Source organism: Paroedura picta, chromosome 13 (genome assembly GCF_049243985.1).
Source record: "Paroedura picta isolate Pp20150507F chromosome 13, Ppicta_v3.0, whole genome shotgun sequence".
NCBI lineage: Eukaryota > Metazoa > Chordata > Lepidosauria > Squamata > Gekkonidae > Paroedura > Paroedura picta.
The window spans coordinates 25537017-25554517 of NC_135381.1; the positions used below are offsets into that span (position 1 = coordinate 25537017).

The following is a 17501-nucleotide window of genomic DNA, read 5'->3' on the forward strand; positions in this document are numbered from 1 at the left end:
CTGATAAGGTGGTGGATCTGGTCAGAGTCCGAACAGGAGGCTTCCTAGGAAAACCCAAAATACAGCTTAGAATGCCATAATGGATGAAAAAAGGGATATGAATGAAATTGAGCTGCGTAGGAGCAAAAGTCACACCCACCAACATCCCCTTTGAACACGACTATTAAAAGGTAGCCAAAAAGGAAGATCACTCATCAAGAAGGGGAAAAACGAGGATCCGGGTAACTACTGACCTAGCAGCTTGACATATGTAGCTGGCAAAATTTTAGAACAAATCATCAAGCAGTTGGTTCTTGAGCAGCTAGTGCAGATGGCTGTAATTACTAAGAGTCAGCATGGCTTTCTCAAGAACAAGTCATGTCAGACTAGCCTCATCTCTCTCTTTTTTTTAGAAAGTTACTACCCTGCTAAATCAAGGGAATGCTGTGGACATAGTTTACCATGATTTCAGTAAGGCTTTTGATATAGTTCCGCATTAATTTTTTTTAAATTTATTTATTTATTTAACTTGTATATCCCCGTTCTCAAAGACTCAAAGACAAAGTTGCGTTGAGGCTCCTTCGGGTAGTGAAAAGCAGCATATAAGAACCAACTCTTCTTCTTCAATGTGTATTGCCCTTAGCTCCATGGAGGAAAGGAGGGATAAGAATGCACTCAACTCCATAACTGTTCTTATTCAACATAGAGTTTTCCAACCCTAACAGATCACAGCCAGTCAAATGAAAATAAGATACTTGAACTCATCCAAGAGGATTATAATTTTTTCCGTGGGTGATGAAAAGAATACCTGGAAACTCCATCTCGCAATATAACTATCCCATGTACAGTAGAGCAGGGGTAGTCAACCTGTGGTCCTCCAGATGTTCACAGATTACTATTCCCATGAGTCCCTGCCAGCAAACGCTGGCAGGGGCTCATGGGAATTGTAGTCCATGAACATCTGGAGGACCACAGTTTGACTACCCCTGCAGTAGAGGCTGCAATGGACAGGGAGGGGCTGCTCCTTCTGATCCCACCCCCAGAGACCGTGTCTTCAAGACCAGGTTTGACTCCACAGAACTGGATGGCTTTGACCATAGGCTTCCCAAATAGAGACTGGAACTAGCAGAGAGCACAACCCACCTGCTCAAGCACTGCTCTCCAGGCATAGCTGGATCCAGCTGTGACAAAGCACTCCATGGGCACCACCACAGCTACGCAAAAAGAGAAACAATTGTCTCAGTGAGAGCGGAACAGGAAGGAGGGCACTTGGATGAAGTTTCCCAGAAGTGGGTTGTGATGGTTAATGTTTCCACAGCTAACTGAAGCTGACAATAACTGCCTCGCTTGGTAATGTTAACAGAGACATGCAAAGGCTTCACAGATGAATAACAGGGGCTCTTTTTCCAATACAATGTCTCTTCCTGAATGCACAATCCAATGCAAGAAAAAGCAGCACTATGCTCAGTTGATTCTTTTTCCTCCATCGGTCATAGAATAATTCTGCATTCTGCAGGTGGTAAGTAAAAAGTTAAATAAATACTCCCATCCTCATTTTCAACCTGTGCTTCTCTGGCCCATAAACTCACATTCTCGGGCATATAAATAAGTAATTTTTGTAGGAATAAATAACTCTATCAAATTATTCACAGCTGAACCTTTTTGTTTCCCTGCCAAACATTTGCAAACAAAGCCTTTGTTGTTTATATGTTTTGGTTTGGTTCCTTTGGGCAGGGGAAGTCAAATTGCAGCCCTCCAGATGTCCATGGACTACAATTCCCATGAGCCCCTGCCAGCGAATTGTTGTCCATGGACATCTGGAGGGCCGCAGTTTGACTATCCCTGCCTTTGGGTGTTGCCTAGGAGGAAGGAGGGGGATTTTGCTCCTTTTCTCATACTCACTGGTGTCCCTGACTCATATGGCTTTTAACAGAGAGGGTCCCACAACTCTTGGCAATGCTTTTGAGAGGGGGCTGCTGAGGAAGGTGGGTAAGAACTGATATAACCAAGGGAACATCCAATCCATCATATTTATAAACAGAACCCTCCTAGCTACCCGTGGTACTTGAGAATTACCTCCAGTAATCCGGGCAGGAACTGTTAGAGAAAGGGTTCCCCTCTCCTCTTGGGTCTCAAACTAAGAGATGCTTTGGTACATTCAGATTTGCATCAATCAGCTTATTTTTAATTATAAACCTGCTAGGATCAGCAAGAAAATGATTCCACCAAACATTAAGGAGGCCAGGCTGTTTCAAGTGTTGCAAGCGATCATTACAGCTTAGTTGCTATTAGCACTTTGCCAGTGCTTTGTGAGACGTGATAAGGAAGTTACTAAACACCAGGGAATAGATATAGATATACAGGGAGAAATACCTTTGGCCAAATGCTTTCACACCTTCTGTGTATAAAAGTACACTTATAAAAGTCAACGCCTTCTGTATAGCTTTGCTACAAGCTACTATATGACTGAAATAAAGAGTCACGAGTGCAGAAGCTGCAGGTTCAAGCTCTTAAGCAAACTGCTCTATGGCTGCAAGCTCTTAAGCAAACTGCCCTCTCTAAGCCTCAGTTTTCCATCTGTAATTTGGGGATAATGATACCATCCCACCTTACAGTCAAAATCATGTGACAGCAAGTTTTTAACGTGTTTCAGCAGTTATCCATTTGTAGGTAGTTAAATAGTGGAATAGGCATTTGTAACTCCATTTTGCTGGGCATATCTGGTCTTTGTAAGGTAGGGTTCACTGAGGATTCAGGCAAGCCAAATTGGACCACAAATCTATTAGTTGTTTGAGAAGAATTATCTCCCTTCTCTTGGGGACAGAAGTGATGTTGTGCCTAACTTTTATCCCCAGGGAAGGTACTAGAAGAAAGAATTTTGGAAGTGTTTGTGCCTAAGTCTGAGCTGGGGGAAAAGATAGATAAGGGGGGTGGGTCTCAAGGTGCATTAATCTTAGCAAGGTTTTTGAGATGTATTTTCCATAAATAAATGTTCCTTTATCGAACTCTGCTTGTTGGGAGAAATCAACTGTAGTCTCACACTTGCAAGGCTGTTGTAATAATTTTTGTGTGATGATACTACGCTAAAAATAAAGCATGGGATGCAGTGAGACTGCAATTAATCCCACTGTTGCACTTTTTAATATCTATAATATCTGTCAGAACCCAGGAGAAATGTTCGTTTTGACTGCTAAAAGGAAGATAATCTCTTTAAGGTGACTAATTTTGTTAAATGTAGTTTAATTATGTCATATCAAGCAACATTTTTTTTCTTTTCTTAGCACTTTCAAATAAGGATGATTAGAAGTTCTGAGGAGGAGGAGGAGGAGGAGGAGGAGGAGAAGGAGAAGTCACCTTCCCTTTCCTCTCCCCACAACAGACACCCTGTGAGGCGGGTGAGGCTGAGAGAGTCCTGATATCACTGCTTGGTGAGAACAGCTTTATCAGCACCCTGGTGAGCCCAAGTTCACCCAGCTGGTTGCATGTGGGGGAGTGCAAGATCAAACTCAGCTCACCAGATTAGAAGTCCGCACTCCTAACCACTATACAAAGCTGTGGAGGTTGGTTGCACTTGTTCGTATTAGTGAGCAAAATGCCTCCTTTGCATGTGCAATGCCCCTTCACCATTCATAATGATCTTTTTCTATTTTTAAAAATGAGGTGACCTTTTGTCAGTGTGAAGCTTTTAATTTCTATTTTAATCTTTAAAGACAATTATTGGATTCCTATTAGGAATTTTAAAGCATATGTAATAGTATGCTAACATTGATTTTATGTTTGCAAGCCTGAATCCAGCTTGTTTTGTCTTTGCAAGCTCGCTAGCAGGGGCTCATGGGAATTGTAGTCCATGGACATCTGGAGGACCACAGGTTGACTACCCCTGTGCTAGAACATTCACCTGGTAAAAAGAAAACAAAACTCATCACTTTCTGAGGCCAGTATTTAAAATGAGTTCGGAGACTCAGTCCTGATACATTCTAAGGTTAGACAGATTTCTGGCATTGTTCTCTCTGCTGTCTCATCAAAGCCAAAAGGAGCACAGCTGGATTTCGCCACCTAGAGGCAGACTAAGGGGAAACTTTCTTGGTCTTAAAGGTGCCACAGGACTCTAAATTTGTTTTGCTAGAAGACAATCTCTTAGCAACTAGTTACTAAAACGCAATACAAAGGCAGTTTGAAAAACGCTGACCCTCTTTTACATGTTCTCTCATATCAACCACATTCACATAGAGCAGGGGTAGTCAAACTGCAGCCCTCCAGATGTCCATGGACTACCATTCCCAGGAGCCCCTGCCAGCATTTGCTGGCAGGGGCTCCTGGGAATGGTAGTCCATGGACATCTGGAGGGCAGCAGTTTGACTACCCCTGACATAGAGGGAGCATTAGGCTTAAGGGATGTGTTTCATATGGGACACAAGAATGTCTTGGCCTTGTGCAAGCCTATCCGCTGAGATTCTTGCACAGCTCTGTTGAGGAACTCCTCTCATTTGTCTGGCTAGTGACCCATAACCTGCACGCTTTTCTGTTTTTGGCTGACAAGACACACAAGTTATCCGCAGAGGCAGTTACAGGTTGCTCTGCCAGCAGCACCGAGGCAGCAAAGCAGAACGGATCTTCTCATGCAGTTACACCCGCATCCTTCATCAATTAAAATTCTAGCTGGGAAGAGAGCAGTTTGCTGCAAGGTAAGAGGCGCTGGATCTTTGTAACTGGAGCTCTGGATTTTCATTGCTTCATTGTTCCAGATTTACTTGCACTGGTAGATGTCCAGGGGATTTTATGGGATCATAGACAGGACTTTCCCCCAATTGCTTTCAATGATTTCTTCCTTTTTTGGGAGCCAGGCATTGTCCATGCCATATAACAAAAGGAGGTGATGCCACCAGGAACGCAGCCGAGTAACACAAGTGGTCACATGCCACGTACAAAACAAAAGGAAGTAAATGCAAGATCTGAATATTGGCCATACAAAAAGCAGCCTCATAGCACTACTAGCAACAATAACAGTATTGGTCCTATTAGTGGTAGTACTGCTAATAACTCTACTAACGAGGCAACCCTAAAATGTTCATCTATGATCAGCTGTATCCAAGCAAAGGAGAAACATCCTTGCTAGGCCAGGCCAATATCACAATGGGCCGAAAGAGGCTGCTGGCCCATATTTCTTCCTCTTCTGTAAAACTCTGGCAAGATACAGTTTTGCTTCTACTACCACAGTGAGTGAGGGAAGGGAGATCTCCACTTGGTGACAACCTCAGTTGTAACTGGTAAGAAACCCAGAGGAGGGGAAGGCACGGATGTTCATAGCTTCTCCTGCCATGACCCAAAGCCACCCAAGCTGGCGGGGTGGGGAATAGATCCCTGTTCTCCAGATTAGAGGCAGCTGCTCTTAACCACTACTCCAAACTGGCTCTTGGAGAACTGACTGGCTAGCCACACGTGAACTATTTGCTGCTGCTGCTGCAATTTTTCTTTTGAAATTCCTCATGGCGTTATTGCCCATTTATTTGTTGTCTTTCTATGGTTTCTTTGGGGTTTATGTTTTTTTTTTCCAATCCACCATTAATCCCATGGGTCCTGCAGGTATGCACACCTATGCCTTCCATGAGAAAGGCTCTCTGCACTTAAAACGGCGATCCCTTTGTGCCACTTTCCTAAAATATGTGGAAACAGAGGAGAAAACGTCACTGAACAGAAGCTCCAATGCACTGCAGCAACAACCATCACAGCAATGGAAAAACCCAAAGAAAGCACTACCGCCTATAACAGGGGTAGTCAACCTGTAGTCCTCCAGGTGTTCATGGACTACAATTCCCATGAGCCCCTGCCAGCAAATGCTGGCAGGGGCTCATGGGAATTGTAGGCCATGAACACCTGGAGGACCACAGGTTGACAACCCCTGGCCTATAAGACCTAAGTGAATACGCATGGGCTGAGTCTATGAGGGGGATCAGCCACTATAGCTGTTTGGGATCTCTACGCAGACCCAGTTCCTTGAAAATTATCTCCCTGTGGCACAAGTAGCCCTGGCAGGAAATGATGGCTTGCAGTGAGGAGATGTGGATGAGTTAACAAGCTGGTGGACGGCTGTGCCAAGAACAATACCATTGAGCTATAACCTGTCAGAGAGCCTGCTGGGAGTCCTCCAGCACTGCTAGGCATGGTCTACAATAGTGAGATTGAATCAGTGTGAAGTCAATGGAAAACATAAGGTGTTTCTCAGCAGCGTATGGCAGCGAATCTCAGAAAACTCTCTCACATTTCTCCTCATGAAAGCCAAACATGCAACAGGAAATCCATGCTGTAACTCAGCCTTCTTAACAAACCTCAAGCTTTACATTCAAGGTTTGAAAATAATACCCTTTTCTGCTGTCAGAAAGAGTGTCAAAGCAAAAAAAAGCATAATATGGAGTGCTTGCTTCGTATATTTACAGCGGTTCCTGGCTTCCGGCAATGCAGAGGGAACTGGAAGAAATAGGAAATGCTTCACACTTCCACAGTCCTCTGAACTCCCATGAACAGCTTCCCATTTTCCCTCATGGTATGAATTGCAACTTGTTTCCACAATACTAAAGTGAGCATCTTGCTGCAGAATGGGAATGCACTGGGACAAGCAACAAGGAGACTGTTTCCTCTAAGGCAGGGGTAGTCAACCTGTGGTCCTCCAGATGTTCATGGACTACAATTCCCATGATCCCCAGCCAGCATTTGCTGGCAGGGGCTCATGGGAATTGTAGTCCATGGACATCTGGAGGACCACAGGTTGACTACCCCTGCTCTAAGGCAATAGCAAAGAACAACCACTGGATACTCACTGAGAAGGGTCATTCTCCTCATGGATCAGGAGGACAGTTTGGTTGGTGGGTGTTTTCCATCTCTTCTTGAAGAAGGCAGGACTAAATTGAACTTCCTGTTTCCTAGTGGGAAATGCCTTCCTTCTCCAGTCAGATTCTCCGAGAGTCATTACCAACTGTAGCAATAACCACTGTAACTCAGGAACAAGGTTAACAGAAAGGAAAGCATGACAGAAGACAGGAAGGTCCTGTGCCTACTTAGCTATGCACACTGATGAGATTTCAGTCTCTTTTTATTTTGGACTAGGATAGAACGTCGACAAAATTCCAATCTGAAAGAACATGACTCTTTAAGCCTTTGCTGATATGTGACTCTGTCCCTCTTTGAAAACTGCAAGGCTACCCCTGCTCACTGATGTGATGGATCACTGGGAGGGACAAGCTGTCCTCCTGACCTACAAGGAGAAGGATACTGTAATGCCACATGAAGCTATAGGGACTGGGCCTAGTAGTGACCTTACAACCTTCCTCAACTGAAGCTCTGTTAGTGAGGGTGACAGAAGTGACTGAGTTCTTAAAAGAATGTACTGTGATTCCCTCTGGAACCACTTTTCCTTGGCCTTGTAGGCCTCCACAATGCAGTAGCGAAGACTTGTATTAGTAACTTACTTGGTCATGGCTTTATCCATGTTCGATAGACACCAACACGCAGGACCATCAGTTTCCCTAATGTCCTTGGTCCTATCTGTCCGTTTCCCTAATGTCCTTGTGCTCTGTGCCTGTCTAGCTTGTGCCATGTGCATTCCTCTTCTGACTCTGGCCTAGGAAAGAATGAGGGGAGACTAATTTCCTGAGACAAGTGAAACCATGTATCTACCATTGGCCTGAATACGGGATTGGTACTCAAAACCACCCTATCTTTACAGACTATGCAGTGATGATGATGTTACTCGTTCAGTCGTGTCTGACCCATGGCAGTTCTATAGGAAAGTCTTCGCCATGCGCCCCTGTCTCTGACTGCTTCTTTTAGTTGGTTCATGGTCATCCCTGCATGGGCTTTGATTGTGTTGAGCCAGCAAGTCCTTTGGTGACCACGTTTCCTTTTGTCGCTGACCATGCCGAGCATTAATGATTTTTCTAGCAAGTTTGATCGCATGATGTGCCCAAAGTAAGTGAGCTTTAGCCGCAATATCTTCCCTTCTAATGACATAGTTGGTTTGCTCCTCTCTAACACTATCTTGTTGGTAACTTTGGCTGTCCATGGTATTCGCAGCATTCGTCTCCAACACCAGAATTCGAAAGCATCTATTCTCCTCCTGTCTTCTTTCTCTAGGGTCCAGCTTTCACATCCATAGGCTGTTATGGGGAAGACAATGGCGTTGACTAGCCGGCACTTTGTATTAAGGCTGATAGCCTTCCTCTTCCATATCCGGTTCATGCCTAACATTGTGTGAGGGGGGTCAAGTGGGACGACACTCCCAATTCATGTAAGGCACCCCATAGCTTCTTGTGTTCAACACAAACACTTTATTCTAATGCTCAATAAAGCATAGAGAGATGGCCTTTTGATAGTCATGTGTTTTTTCAAGAATCCAGCGCAAATTTGCAGTGTGGTCCCGGGTGCCACAACTATGTCAAAAACCAGCCTGGACATCCGGTAGCTGAGCATCAATGGTTGATTTGAGATGGTTCTGGATGATCTTCAATAAGATTTTACTTGCGTGGGAGATCAGGGCTATAGTTCAATAGTTTGAGCAGATGCGAGCATCACCTTTCTTTAATAATGGGATAAAAATGGACCTTTTCCAGTCTATTGGCCATGTGTCAGTTTCCCAGACTTTTTGTCATAATGCTGTGATTGCTGCTGGTGGAACAGATCTGAGTAGTTCCTCCAGAATGTTATCTATGCCAGGAGCCTTATTATTTGGGAGCTGTTGCAGAGCCCAGATCACTTCTTCTTCCAGTGTAGGTGTTTCCAATTCGTGTCAACATTGAAAAGGAAGGCTGGTGACTGAGGCATCTTGGTGTTTGCATATAATTCTTCTGCATATTGCTGCCATCGATCGATGTTGATTTGGTCAGTCAAGTCTTTTCCATTCTTGTCTTTGATGGTTACTTTACGAGCAGCGAAGGTGCTCCGAACTTGTTTCACCTGAGCAAAGAGGCTTCTGGTGTGGCCTCTAGTACACTCCTCTTCCAGTGACTTGCTGCTCTTCATTTTTCGGCAATTTTAATGGTGTCAGATGTTAACCAACTGCTAACTGCTAGAAGAACTAAATGGAACCTCCATGCACAGAGGTAGCATATCTCTGGATGCTAGAGCAAGCAATGGGGGGAGGCAGTTGCCTTCCTTCAATGGCTCAAGGGCTCCTCAGATGCATCCAGCTGGCCACTTCCATAAACAGGGTGCTAAGCTAGGAGGACCCTCTGTCTGGTACAGCAGGTTTCTTATTATGAAGGAAATGATGGGCCCTAGAAAATGAACACTGACTCCTCCATTCTTCTCCTTTCCCTTCTCCAGCACTACAATAGACCATATTTGGTGAGTCTACCTATGCTTTCACCATCCAACTTATCATTTTTTGCTAACCAGCATGCAAATACTACACATTGCCCAAGCAAAGGGAAAGAGCAACTGGATGAAAACCGTGAGACTCCTGTTCAGCTTAACTATGATACAGGACAGCTAGGACAAAACACAGAAGAGAAAGTGATATTAAGGCACAGTTGTCATGGAGTCACAGGGCCACTTCCACCAAGGGGAATACAGGTGGTTGCTCACAGCCCATCACAGTCAAAGAGCCCACTGCCCGCATAAGACAGCTACAGAAGTGGGGCTGGTCATGGATCATATTGTAGAGTTGGAAATATATAGAGTGTTGGTCACACATTTGGGCAAATTAAGTGTAGGCAAGAGCAGGCCCAAGATACTTTGTGGCCAGTTGCCCGCTCCTCCACTCTGCACATGGGTCTTCAGTGGGCCCATGGAAGGTCATTTTGCCCAAGGTCCCCCCTAGTCCCAGAACTCGCTGTACAACAGATGGTAAACTTGATGACTGGTGAAGAAGAATGAAACAGCTTTTTAAAAAAAATTCTACCCTTATTTGGGCAGGTTGACCCACACCTCCTTCCAAAGTGGTCAGCAATGGACCTGGAGTGGGTGGGGAGGGGTCCCCCCATTTAAACCTTTGCCAACAGAGGTCCCCCTCTGGGGGACAAAGAAGCGTGGCCAGCTGACATCAGTTCCGGTACATCGAAGGATGAAAAGTGTTCCAGCAGTATCTCCACAGTCAAAAGGTTGAACAGGGCTGGCCTAGGTCAACAGAATGCTACCCACCAATTTGGATGAAGCCCATCAGATTTAACAGGATTTCAGTTGTTCCATTCGTTCCAAATGCTAACGAGCCAATGCAGGGGCTTTTTAAGAGCCCACCCTGCAGATAATAGAGAAACTGCTTGTTCATTAAAATTACAGTGACTTCATCCCCTGTGCATTGTCCCCATAAGCAGCAAGCCAGGCCCACAGCCAGAAATGTTGCAACAAAAAGTACACCATGGTGGTGGGAAATCAATGAATGAAAACTAGCCCATAAATACGAGTAGCCCAAGAGGGGCAGATCTGTTTAATAAAAAGGTGGGAACAGATTTACTTCTAAGGGAAGAACTGGGAAGAGTATTGCTCGTCTGCTTTCCATTGCACATTAAAGAAAAGAGCTACTGAGAAGTGGCCTTTTCGAAATGTTTGACAGTTCAGGGAAGCATCCCTGGTGGTCACCCCCACCACCCTGATTCTATGGCTTTGTATCATATTAGTACTTCACATCATGAGAATTAGAACCCCAAATTTCTCATGTCATGTTCTGCCTCTCTGCGCCTTCTAAAGGAATCGTGCTGAACATACAAATAGCCTGAGATTTACTACCCAAAATATTTATTACTAAGTGCTGCAGTTGAAACCTGGACATTTGCTTGCCCTTCTGCACAATCTTAAGGATGAAATGAACTAATGGACAGACCTCTGACCATGTCAATCATCCAATCAGAATCACAAAATCTGACTGGATGATTGGAGTTGAATCATAGACTTGGAAGGGGCCATACAGGCCATCTAGTCCAACCCCCAGCTCAACTCTGGATCAGACCAAAGCACCCAAGAAAAGTGTGTATCCAACCTTTGCTTGAAGACTGCCAGTGAGGGGGAACTCACCACCTGCTTAGGCAGCCTATTTCACTGATAAACTACTCTGAAAAATTTTTTCCTGATATCTAGCCTATATCGTTGTAGTTTAAACCCATTACTGCGCGTCCTTTTCTCTGCAGTCAGTCTGCAGGAAGCCAGGATTTTCACTTCCCCCAGACTCTCTGCCACCATATGCAGCTGGGACCTGGTGCAATGCTAAACTACAGACAGCTCAAAAAGAAAAGGGAAGAAAAAGCAGACAGTTTCCAAGTGCCTCTGTTCAGCAATGCTCTCTGAACAGGCAACTGCCTCTTTGCCACACTTAAGTAAGCAAGCTCCTCCAGCCAAACACAACAATCCGTCACAAAGAAACCAGGAGGAGGCCTTTCTACCTCTTTTGCCATTTTTTTTTAAATACCTCTTTTGGAACCATGTCCAGCTGTCAGCCACTGAGTGTCTTGAAGGCTTCCATACTGCTCTCCACCAAGTCATAAAAGCCAGCTGTTCACTTATTCATGTGAACACAAACCAGCTCTTTCTCCTTCATGCAGCTTCCAGCACCTAAGTGGATCCAGTGAAGCAGGGCAGATACCACATGGATCATTTGCAAACTGAGAGACATCTTGGAGATGTAGCAATCGTCTCCCCTGCCATCGTTTTATGAGCACCAAAAGCTTCAGTTGCTAAATATCCCAGTCATGCAGCAGAGTTCCCAAGCTGCACTACGCATATATACTAAAATGCATGGATAAATTCAGCATGATGCAGTAGACAAAGTACTTGTCTTAGATCAAAATCCACTGCTGTATAGTGATTATTAGAGGGTGCCTGATTAGGACTGGGAATACACAGATTCAAATCGCCACTACCTGTGGCCAGGTAGGTTACCCAGGTAAATCAACAACAGTGATCTAGGAGTTCCATGTTGCCTAGATGTACATTGGCCTGATCTGGATTGGGACTGCAATATGTCCTGAGAAAGAGCATAAACCTCCCCCACCGTATTGTTCTCCCTTAAGAAATGGCCTATGGGAGCTGATGCTTTACCTGCTTGTTTCCCCAACGGGAAGAACAGCTGTCCCCTGGGAGAAATTTAGCTCGGGTAAATGGCAAGGGAGAGGGAAGATGAAGTCCCCTTTCACTACAGTCACAATCTGGCATAGCCTGAGCATCACAGAACTCGCAGCCCACATTTGTCAACCCAATCCAGGGACATACCTGGGAAAAGCAGAGCATGCAGCTTGGCCCTTCTCTGTGAATCACAGCCTTGGGCCAATCATTCTCACCTAACCTATCTTTAAACCGCCCGTGGCGCCGCGGGCGCCACGGACTAAATAAAAGGGTAAGGGGTTCTAGGGCGGGATGTGTCCGTGATGAGGAAGGGTCCGGATTGGAACCTTCCTCCTGACAGACAATCGGAGGGATCAATCGGCAGGCGCGCAGCGCCTGCCGATTGATCCCTCCGATTCCCAGCCCCAGCAACTGTGAGCCGCGCGCAGCGCGGCTCGCAGTTGCTGGGGCTGGCCTGGAGCGTCGGAGGCGCGAAGCGCCTCCGACACTCCAGGCCAGCTGCAAGGGAGCCCCCGCCAGCCTGCGCCGCCACCCGCCGCCACAAGACGCCCCCCCCCGCCTCGCTGCAGCCGCCGCCCGCCCCGCCTGCACGGAGCCGGGACAGCCAGCCTGAGTACCGTGGGGCAGCGGCGACGCCCACCTGACACCACAAGCTGCCGAAGCCGCGCGAGAGGAGCCATGCTGGCTGCGCAACGCTCAGCTCACCCCGTCCCACCGAGCTGCAAGTGGCAGCCTCGACATCGCGCTGGAGCGGCGCCTCCGCCCACCCTGTCCACCCGACGTCCGAACCTGCCCCAGCCGTGCCGGGGGAGCTGCGCTGAGCGCCTCAACACTCCACCAACCAGCTCTCTCCTGCCCTCCAGCTCGGCTGCCTGTGGTTCCTGTGGCTGGCGGGGGCTCCCTGCCCGGTGCCCTGAGGTGGCAAGAGACGCGACGCTGCTTCCCGGGGGGGGGGGGAGAGTCCCGGGGATAGCTTCCCCATGCTCCCACAGCACAACCGCCCCCTCCCTAGGTGTGCTCCGTGCCGAGGGAGGGCCCTTTTCACGCCCGTTTATTTCCCCTGCTCCACAGGCTCCAGCCTGAGGTGCGCAGCGACAGAACGCACGTGGCCCCATGCCTGACGAGGATGGGCTGTCAGACCCAGGAGACGGGGGGGGGGGGGGATACTCTCTTGGAAAGCCATGCCCAGCCCCTGCTGTCTGACTTCCCAGACAGGCAGGGCTGCTAGAATCCCCCCCCCCCTCGAGGCAGAGATCCGTGCCCAGAGATCCACAGCATGACTCACCCTGCTTCAGAGGCACAAGGCTGAGCTGCACGCAGAAAGCGAGAGAGCAGGACATATTTACACCAACTGCAGAACTCGCGGGGCTTTAAGACCCAGGGGACACTTACTGGTGGGGGCAGGAGAAAGAGAGGGCTGCCGGGAGACAGGGATTTTCACCCAGCTACACAGGCACAGCTCAGTTCAACAGAGAGAGAAAGACACAAACCTCACACAGGACAAGACAGGTACACAGACAGACCACCAGGCATGGGAGGAGAAATTTGCTTTCACTTTGCTCAAAGACAAGCAGCCTACGGAGAGGGCAAGTCATGCAGGGAAGGCAGGCTTGGAGATGGCGAGCCACGCCTTCTCCTGCCACTAGGAACTGCCTGCAGGGACTACCCTCCCTCCAACAAATGCCAACCCTCACCCCTGCTCGAAGAAAACATGCCACCTCCTCTCCAACTCTCCCTGCCCCTGCTTGGGTCACTGGGGGTGGGGGGCATTGCTCTCTCTCTCTCTCTCTCCCTCTCTCCATTTCTCTCTTTCCATGTCATTCTCTCCCTGCCTTTCTCACCCTCTCTTTCTCCCCATATTTCACTTTCTCTCCTGTCTTTCTCCTTTTTCCTCCCATTCTTGCTTCCTTTTTATCTTAACTACTTTCCTTTCTCTCACTCATTTCTCTGACCTCCCCCAATGCTAGCGCCCGTTGTATTTTGGACTACAACGGGCTATTAATCTAGTTTATTTATATTTGAAGTTCACAGGGTTGTCATGAGATTTCCTGGAAGATCCTCTGAACTCCCTAGAACAGTGGTCCCCAACCCCCGGTCCGGGGACCAGTCCGTGGATCATTCAGTACCGGGCTGTGGCTCCTCCTCAGCTGCTGCCTCGGGGGCTGCCCTGCCACTCTGCTGCCGGCTCACCTTTGGTGCTCTCCAGTGGCCGCCATGGCTGGGGCTCCCCCTCGGCATGGCACTGCGCAGCTGCTGCTGGCAGCGCCCCCCAGCAGGTGGCGGGAAGTCAGGGGCACCGGCGGGAAAGCAAGCGGAGCAGGGGCTCAGGCAGCGGCGGTGACGTCCCTCAGCAAAAGCCTCCCCCCCCCCCCGGGGATCAATAAAATTATCAAGCGTTGACCGATCCCCAGTGATAAAAAGGTTGGGAATAAATAAAAAGGATAAAAGTCTATCATATCAGTTGAAAAGGGAGATATGACTTAATTCCAGCTGGGGTCAGCCACCGTCTATCTCTGGGGATTTGCAATGTAGACTGCCCTGAGCTCTTAGAGGGAGGGAAGGAGACAGCTGAAACGGACACATGAAAAAGTGTGCACTGTTCAGTCTAAACACACACTGCTGGCTAGTTTAGATATCCAGGCTTATCACCCGACATCTCATTTTTTGAAGTCAGGGATGGACAGAAAATATTTTCACCATTTCTCAGGGATTAAAATTGAGCAGTAATTCACAAACTATTATTATTATATCATTATGATTATCTCGATTTATTTCCCGCCACTCCCTAAGCGGCTCGTGGCGGGTCACAATGTCTTAAAACCCCATTAAAAGACTTAAAATCCATCACAACATGGCGGGGGAAAAAATCCCCTTCCTACCCCCTATTACTAAGGGGGGTGGAGGAGGAGGTCCAACGATGTAAACTTCAAAAGCCCGGGAGACAGTAGATCAGGGGTAGTCAAACTGCGGCCCTCCAGATGTCCATGGACTACAATTCCCAGGAGCCCCTGCCAGCATTCACTGGCAGGGGCTCCTGGGAATTGTAGTCCATGGACATCTGGAGGGCCGCAGTTTGACAACCCCTGCAGTAGATGTACCTCACCGACCCCAGCCTCAACCATAGACCTGGCGGAAGATCTCCGTTTTGCAGGCCCTGAGGAACGCTGGTAAATCCCTCAGGGCCCGCAGTTCACCTGGGAACTCATTCCACCAGGTAGGGGCCAGGACCAAAAAGGCCCTGGCCCTGGTTGAGGCTAGGCGAGCTTTCCTGGGGCTGGGAACTAAACAACTAGGCCAACAGTTTTAATTGGGAGCTTGATTTTAAAGTCATACCTGTGACTGGGCAAGAGGGCGCATGAAGAGACAGAGACAGAGCTTTTAGGGTGGCAATGCCTCACCTTTGGAATGCCTCTCCCCTGTGATGACCACTTCTCATTAGGCAGCAGGAGAACACATTCGTCTGTATCCAAGCCAAAGGGTTTTATCTATTTTAACTGCTTTCCGGCATGCTTCTGCCTGTTTTATCTAGGCTGCTCAGTGTATGCATTATGCTGCTTGGAAGCCATGGTTTGTTTTTTATTTTTATGGCTATCAGATCATAGCCGTTTTAATTGCTATGTTTTAATTATTTTGTTTTATTGTATTAGGTTATAAGCCACCTTAAGCAAGTCTCGTATACGTTTTCTAGGTAGGCATAAAATATCATTTTTCTCTCTGCAGGCAGCATCTATTTGGAAACTGCCTTCATCGTAGGAGGGTGACTGGCTTGATGGCTCCTTACATTTTATGGAATCTTTCAACTTTTGCAATACAATTGAGCCCACATGGCAGCCATTTTATGATTGGTCTCACCTCCATGGCAGCCATTTTGTTGTAGTGCCCACTATCTGTTCTCAGAATTCCAAAAGTGCCCAGTTTCAACGAGACTGGAGACTTCTGCCATAGACATCAAATTGTATTCAAATTTAAGATATTTAAGACTCACTGGCATTTTTGATTAATTACCTTTGCTAGTACACAACTACCATTAGACTTACACAAACAATTCTGAGTTAGTAGAAATTCTAAATATACTCAGAAAGAAGTCTATGGAAGAACATGTAAAAATCCCAACATTACATACAGCCACTAATATAGTAGGAACCACCATGATGTAGTGTTAGCAGCAGCAGCCTCTAATCTGGAGAACTGGGTTTGTTTTCTCATTCCTCCTCTACATGAAGACTGTAGCGAGACCTCTGGCCAGTCACAGTACTCTCAGAATTCTCTCAGCCTTACCCATCTTACAAGGTGCCCATTGTGAGGAGAATGGCAGAAAGTGAAGAGGAACTAAAGAGCCTTAATGGCAGAAAGTGAAGAGGAACTAAAGAGCCTCTTCATGCAGGTGAAGGAGGAGAGTGCAAAAGTTGGCTTGAAACTCAACATCAAGAAAACGAAGATCATGGCATCCGGCCCTCTCAATTCCTGGCAAATAGATGGGGAAGAAATGGAGGTAGTGACAGATTTTATTTTCCTGGGCTCCAAGATCACTGCAGAAGGGGACTGCAGCAAAGAAATTAAAAGACGCTTGCTCCTGGGGAGGAAAGCTATGGCAAATCTAGACAGCATCCTAAAAAGCAGAGAAATCACCCCACCAACAAAAGTATGTCTAGTCAAGGCTATGGCCTTCCCAGTTGCAATGTATGGCTGTGGAAGCTGGACCATAAGGAAGGCCGAGCGTCAAAGAATTGAGGCTTTTGAACTCTGGTGCTGGAGAAGACTCTTGCCAGTCCTTGGACTGCAAGGCGAACAAACCGGTCAGTCCTAGAGGAGATCAGCCCTGACTGCCAGATCCTGAAGATGAAATTCAAATACTTTGGCCACCTCCTGAGAAGGAAGGACTCCCTGGAGAAGAGCCTAATGCTGGGAGCGATTGAGGGCAAAAGAAGAAGGGGACAACAGAGAATGAGGTGGCTGGATGGAGTCCCTGAAGCAGTCGGTGCAAACTTAAATGGATTCCGGGGAATGGTAGAGGACAGGAAGGCCTGGAGGGTTGCGATGGGTCGGACATGACTTCACAACTAACAACAACAACATTGTGAGGAGAGAAAGGAAAGCTGATTGTAAGTTCCTTTGAGACTCCTTAAGGCAGAGAGAAGCAGGGTATAAAAACAAACTCGTCTTCTGACTTATTCATTTATTTTATTAGATTTTTAACCTGCTCTTCCACTTAAGCTGTGGACATTTGCTCTACAATTTTCTCGTAGTGCAGAAGAGTGCATGTAGACAAACAGTTTATGTATGTATTGGGACTGCTTGTGTTTACAACAATGGGCTGAATTGAGATAGCTTGTTCATTCAATTTCATCTAATTCCCCACTTTACTGTTGTCATCATTCTATGTGGCTTTTGTCTGTGCAGGTCCCATGGTCCCCCAGCACAGCTTTTTAGCAGGAAAATGAAATCCCCTGCACCGTTTTCCACTAGCACAGGTTTGC

The 17501-nt window shown here is 47.0% G+C and overlaps 1 protein-coding gene and 1 long non-coding RNA gene across 4 annotated transcripts in view; one reads left to right on the plus strand and one right to left on the minus strand.

Annotated features, from left to right (window-relative positions):
- Positions 1-17501, minus strand: part of CD99L2 (CD99 molecule like 2) — a 59911-nt gene that overhangs the window by 32165 nt on the left and 10245 nt on the right. The window lies entirely within an intron of this gene.
- On the plus strand, positions 984-8305 carry LOC143822507 (uncharacterized). 2 transcript variants are annotated; one of them, XR_013226176.1, is made up of 4 exons: positions 984-1498; positions 4520-4664; positions 6414-6520; positions 8107-8305. It is a non-coding gene; the product is annotated as an uncharacterized LOC143822507 (long non-coding RNA). The 2 variants fall into 2 exon arrangements; XR_013226174.1 differs by lacking the exon at positions 8107-8305 and having other exon boundaries at positions 6414-6626.